This window comes from Papio anubis, chromosome 20 (genome assembly GCF_008728515.1).
Source record: "Papio anubis isolate 15944 chromosome 20, Panubis1.0, whole genome shotgun sequence".
Lineage (NCBI taxonomy): Eukaryota > Metazoa > Chordata > Mammalia > Primates > Cercopithecidae > Papio > Papio anubis.
This window is the reverse complement of record NC_044995.1, coordinates 26,687,064-26,693,615: the sequence shown is the minus strand read 5'-3', so window position 1 is coordinate 26,693,615 and position 6,552 is coordinate 26,687,064.

The following is a 6,552-nucleotide window of genomic DNA, read 5'->3' as shown; positions in this document are numbered from 1 at the left end:
TCTGCCTGCTTTCCAGGGTGCTGTGGGCACCCAGAGGACAGACCCTTTTCCATTTTTAAAAGAATGGAACAAAGGCTCTTAATACCAAGCTTCCCCAGGCCTTGGCTGGGGTAAAACAACCCCATTTATTCCTGAATCAGAGCTTTTGCTTGAGTTTGGGTGACTTTCAAGAGGGAAAGTGAACTGAGGCCAGGGGAACTCAGCCTGCTGCCTTCCTGGGACCTGAGTGCGGCGCTCCCGTTTCTCTGCGGGCAGCTCCCTCTGGCGGCACATTGCAGAACTGGCCTGCAGACTCCTCCCCCAGAGATAGTGGGGAGAGGGCCCGTGCAGGGAGAGATGCTGGGAGTGAAAGAAGCTTCAAAGTCCAGGCCCTCCAGAGAAGGCACGCATGTAAGAAGTTCATGCAGCCGAGCGCGGTGGCTCACACCTGTAATCACAGCACTTTGGGAGGCCGAGGCAGGCAGATCACCTGAGGCCAGGACTTTGAGACCAGCATGGGCAACATGGTGAAACCCCATCTGCACTAAACATGGAAAAATGAGCCAGACATGGTGGTGCACGCCTGTAGTCCCAGCTACTCGGGAGGTTGAGGCAGGAGAATCGCTTGGACCCGGGAGATGGAGGTTGCAGTGCACCGAGATCGCGCCATTGTATGCAAATCTGCAACCCATCAGCCTCCTGGGCCTCATTCTGATACGAATACAAGCATAACATGACCGCACACTCTGAACCCCAGAGATGGAGCACACGGTGCCTCATGCTCCTAAAGGCAGCTGGGGCCTCCTGCACAGTAAGCAAGGCGTGCAGTGGGGTGTCCATGATGGCACGGAAATGACACTGGCCCAGCACACAGCAATGCTTTAGGCTGCTTACAGTGACCGAGGGAAAGTTCTTCCACGTCTCCGTGCCTCAGTTTCCTCATCTGGGAAATGGCAACAAGAGTAGTGCTTATCCTATAGGGTTGTTCTGAACATAAAAGGAGGTAATATGTATGAATCTAGATTATTCTTGTTTACATTACAGAATGTGAAAATGAGCAGCTTCTCCAAAGTCCCAAATATGAGCCTCATGGGCCCAAGGTAGTGGGAAATCCAGTTCTATCCCCACCTTGACAAAACACTGTCTTGCTGATGGGCCCAATGATGCCCTAGGGTGCTAGGTGGTGTTCACACAGCCAGCCAGAGTCAAAACTCAGACGGGGCCCCTGAGGTCAGCGTTCTATGCCCTCACTTTCTCCCAAGGCTGAGTACACCAGCTCCTAAAAATTCCATGGCTCCTTCAGGCTAAAGCCACCTACCTAGACCAGGGCTGGGTGATCCGCCATGTGGGCCACACACAAAAACCCTGTAGCTTCTTTTGTTGTTTCTTTTGGTTGTTATTCTGAGACAGGAGTCTCCTCTGTTGCCTAGGCTGGAGTACAGTGGTGTAATCTCAGCTCACTGCAACCCCCACCTCCCGGGTTCAAGTGATTCTCATGCCTTAGTCACACGAGTAGCTGGGATTACAGGTGTGCACCACCATGCCTGGCTAGTTTTTGTGTTTTCAGTAGAGACAGGGTTTCACCATGTTGGTAAGGCTGGTCTTGAACTCCTGACCTCAGGTGATCCGCCCACCTTAGCCTCCCAAAGTGTTGGGATTATAGGCGTGAGCTACTGCACCCAGCCCAAACTTCTCTCTTCTAATAGTCATATTGGATTAAGAGCCCTCCCTAATAACTTCATTTTAACTTGATTACATCTGCAAAGACCCTATTTCCAAATAAGGTCACGTTCCCAGTGATGGGGTTAGGACTTCAACACATCTTTATACAATTCAAACCTTAATACCAGCTGTCTTAATCTGTTTTCTGCTGCTAAAACAGAATGCCACTGACTGAGTAATTTATAAAGAGAATATATTTATTTGGCTCATAGTTCTGGAGGCTGGAAATTCCAAGATCCAGCGGCCACATCTGGTGTGGGCCTTCTTGTTACATGATAAGATGGCAGAAGGTATCACATAAAGAGGGAGCATGAGAGAGGGAAGAGGGCTGCCCTTATCCCTTTATCAAGAGCCCACTCCTGTGATCACAGCATTAATCCATGCATGAGGGCAAAGCCCTCATGACTTCACGACTGCTGAAAGGTTCTCCTAGCAATTTGGGAGGCCAAGGCCAGCAGATCACCTGAGGTCAGGACTTTGAGACCAGCCAGGCCAACATGGCAAAACCCCATCTCTATCAAAAATTAAAAAATTAGCTGGTAGGCCGGGCGCGGTGGCTCACGCCTGTAATCCCAGCACTTTGGGAGGCCGAGGCGGGCGGATCACAAGGTCAGGAGATCGAGACCACGGTGAAACCCCGTCTCTACTAAAAATACAAAAAATTAGCCGGGCGCGGTTGTGGGCGCCTGTAGTCCCAGCTACTCGGGAGGCTGAGGCAGGAGAATGGCGTGAACCCGGGAGGCGGAGCTTGCAGTGAGCCGAGATCGCGCCACTGCACTCCAGCCTGGGCGACAGAGCGAGACTCCGTCTCAAAAAAAAAAAAAAAAAAAAAAAAATTAGCTGGGCATGGAGGCATATGCCTGTAATCCTGCCTACTCAGGAGGCTGAGGCAGGAGAATCTTTTGAACTCGGGAGGCGGAGGTTGCAGTGAACCAAGAAAGCGCCATTGCACCACAGCCTGGGTAACAGAATGAGATTCCATCTCAAAATATATATATAGAGAGAACATATAATATCTTATATGTTATATAATATATAACATATTATATATAATGTATATATTATATAACATTATATATTATATATAACATGTTGTATTATATATATTGTATATAATATAATACAATGTTATATATATTATATAACATATAATATATAACATGTTATATGTGATATATATTATATATTATATGTGATGTATAACATATATGATATATGACATATATTATATGTCATATATAACATATTATATATTATATATAAGTTTGGGCAATATAATATATTATATATAATTCTTATCTTAAGAATTATATATAATTCTTATAGCAGTAGAAAACAGATAAAGACAGCTGATATTAAGGTTTGAATTGTATAAAGATGTGATGAAGTCCTAACCCCATCACTGGGAATGTGACCTTATTTGGAAATAGGGTCTTTGCAGATGTAATCAAGTTAAAATGAAGTTATTAGGGAGGGCTTTTAATTAAGGGCTCTCTATATCTTATTACATATCATTATATATGATATATTATTATAAATTATATATCATATATAATTATATATAATATATAATAAAATAAATATATAATATATAACAAATATAATATATAATAAATAAAAAATATATATATATAAAACCACAATGGCCATTGACTTTCAATATGAGTTTTAAAGGAAACATGCAAACCCTAGCATGAAGTATTCACCAGATGCCAGCTGTGATTATTATAATCTGAGCATGTGTATAGTACATACATGTCCACCCATGGCACAATAAAAATAACAGCCTTGGGCCGAGCCTGGTGGCTCATGCCTGTAATCCCAGCACTTCAGGAGGCTGAGGCAGGCGGATCACGAGTTCAAGAGATCGAGACCATTCTGGTCAACATGATGAAATCCCGTCTCTTCTAAAAATACAAAAATTAGCTGGGTGTGCTGTCGCACGCCTGTAGTCTCAGCTACTCGGGAAGCTGAGGCAGGAGAATCGCTTGAATCTGGGAGGCGGAAGTTGCAGTAAGCTGAGATGGCACCACTGTACTCCGCACACCAGCCTGGGTGACAGAGCGAGACCTCGTCTCAAAAAATAAAAATAACAGCTCGGGTTAGGCGCGGTGGCTCACGAGTGTAATTCCCGCACTTTGGGAAGTCAAGGTGGTAGAATTACTTCAGACTAGGAGTTCAAGACCAGCCTGGGCAACATAGCAATACCTCATCTTTACAAAACATTAAAATTAGTCGGGCATGGTGGCATGCGTCTGTAGTCCCAGCTACTTGGGAGGCTGAGGTGGAAGGATCGCTTGAGCCCAGGAGACTGAGGCTGTAGTGAGCTGTGATAGTAATGCTGCACTTTGGCTGGGCGACAGAGTGAGATCCTGTCTCAAAAAAATAATAACAGCCTTGGGCCATGCCTATGTCAAGACTGTTGTGTGCAGGGGAACCATCCTGCCACCTCCCTTCCGTCTTGGGAGAGCTTAATCCTGAAAGGGCTGTGGAAGGACAAGGTGGCTTGGGGACTGGTAATGATCTCCTCCCAGGCTTCATCACTGTTCTTTTAAATAATTAATTCATCTTCTTCCTTGGTGTTTACATCCTTCAAATATTTGTAGATGGTTATCATGTCCCTTTAGTCACCACTTAGCACCACTCTGCATATTTGCTGTCATGTTGAATGTGTGTTATCATCATTGTCATTATTATTATTATTTCCTCCCAGCTCCCTCCCTCAGTCCCTCAGCCACCATCATCACTCAGTGAATTTCTTACAGGTTCCCAACCTTTCAAGTACCAGGTTACCCAAGATGGGACACTAAAAGTCAGTAGTGGTGACAAGCCCTGCTTGTCACAGAGGGCTTGCACGCCCTCTGGTTCCTCACTAATTCTCATCAGTTTCTCCAAAGCCACAGGGGGAGGGGGGGAGGAAATAGACAAACTAAGTGAAAACAGCGTGCTTACACTGCAAACACAGTTTCCAGACAAATCTCCCAGTCCCTGCTCCCCAAACAGATAATCCTTAATTTCCTCAAATACAAAAGCAGGATGAGAATCCCTGCTCTCAACAACCTGGGATTATTGTGAGGACTCAAAGAGGAAAAAAAACCTGAAAGGTGCTTTGTAAACTAAAAAACAGGGAGGGTGGTAGTACCAGCAATGCCTTCCACACAGGATGGGATTTCTACAAAATGTTCCAGAGGTCAACTGTTCTAAAAAGCTAAAAATTCTAAGTTAGAATTTACAAATGAACTCGATAGAGCCAAGATTCACCCTAAAATCTGTCTATTGAAAGAATATAAAGAGATGCCCTACTTAAAAATCTACTCATAGATGTTAGTATTCCAAATAAAGTGTGGAACTCAAGAGTTGGAGGCTGGTGAGGCCTTGGACAAGTTTACAGATGGCCCTGACGAGACTTTAGAAGGTCACGCTGCTATAAAAGACTTAAAAAAAAAAAAAAAAAATTCCACCTTGTCTTGCATTTCAGATCTCACTGAAGAGTTCTTCTGTGCCTGGAAGACTTATTTTCAGTCTGAGAAGAATGATTTTTCAGTGGTTCTGTTGAACATGCAATTCTCACGCAAGTATTTCTATAATTATCCTGTTTCAGTTATAATACAGTTTCTGGAACAATAGGACTTTTATTGTATTGCCATATCTGTTATAATAGATGTTTTATTACAGAAAATTATGGTAGAGTCACTATTATGATTCTGAAGTTTTTATTTCAAATTGCTCAGAGGATGGAAATTCTTTCTCCCACTAGTTTTACTTTAAGGCAGCTTTGAATTTGGGGTGGGGGTGGTTTGTCTTCTATTGGAGCTTTGCTCTGTTTGAGATTTTGTTCTATAGCAGAATGTTCTCTTTCGCTCCAGTGTACATAAATGAAGCCACCCTTGGTATTTGTTTGTTTGTTAGCCTGTGGTGCACACAATTTTAAAAATAATGTCACCTAGATTGTCTCTATATATCTGCAAAATTTATTTCATTATTGCTGAAACGATCTCCATAACCCTGGTATTAATATTTTTTGAGACAGAGTCTCACTTTGTCTCCCAGGCTGGAGTGCAGTGGTGCAGTCTCGGCTCACTGCAACCTCTGCCTCCCAGGTTCAAGCAATTCTCTTGCCTCAGCCTCCCTAGTAGCTGGGACTACAGGTGTGTACCACCATGCCTGGCTAACTTTTTATTTTTTATTTTTTTAGACGAAGTCTCACTCTGTCACCCAGGCTGGAATGCAGTGGCGCAGTCTTGGCTCACTGCAACCTCTGCCTCCCAAGTACAAGCAATTTCTGGCTAATTTTTGTATTTTTAGTAGGGACGGGGTTTCGCCATGTTGGCCAGTCTGATCTTGAACTCCTGACCTCAAGCGATTTGCCCTCAAGTGATACACCCGCCTTGGCCTCCCAAAGTGCTGGGATTACAGGCATGAGCCACCGCACCTGGCCGATAAACTATATTTTGAGAAGGTAAATACTAGTGATCATGAAACACGAATACTAGTGATCATGAAAACAGCGGAGCTGAAACCTCTAGGTGCATTCAGGCTAGGTCATATCCTATTTCAGGTGGTAGCTCCACCTCGAAGAGCAGGCGGCTGGAGATTTTCTTAGTTAAATCAGATGCTGCAGAAACCCCGGCTGCTAGAGGCAGAGCTGGGACTCAGGAGTGGGCTTGCTGACTTCAACAGTGAAGGTCTTCCCTTCCAAGAAAACCCCACCCGTGGGGAAGGGTGACCCCCAAATCTTGAACATCAGGTCCAGCTTTTGGCCCAGTTGACTTTTCCACAATGAAAGGATTCAGGTCTCTGAGAAGTCCCAGAATATCCGCCCACAGCAGTCTAGCCTCATCAGAACCCACC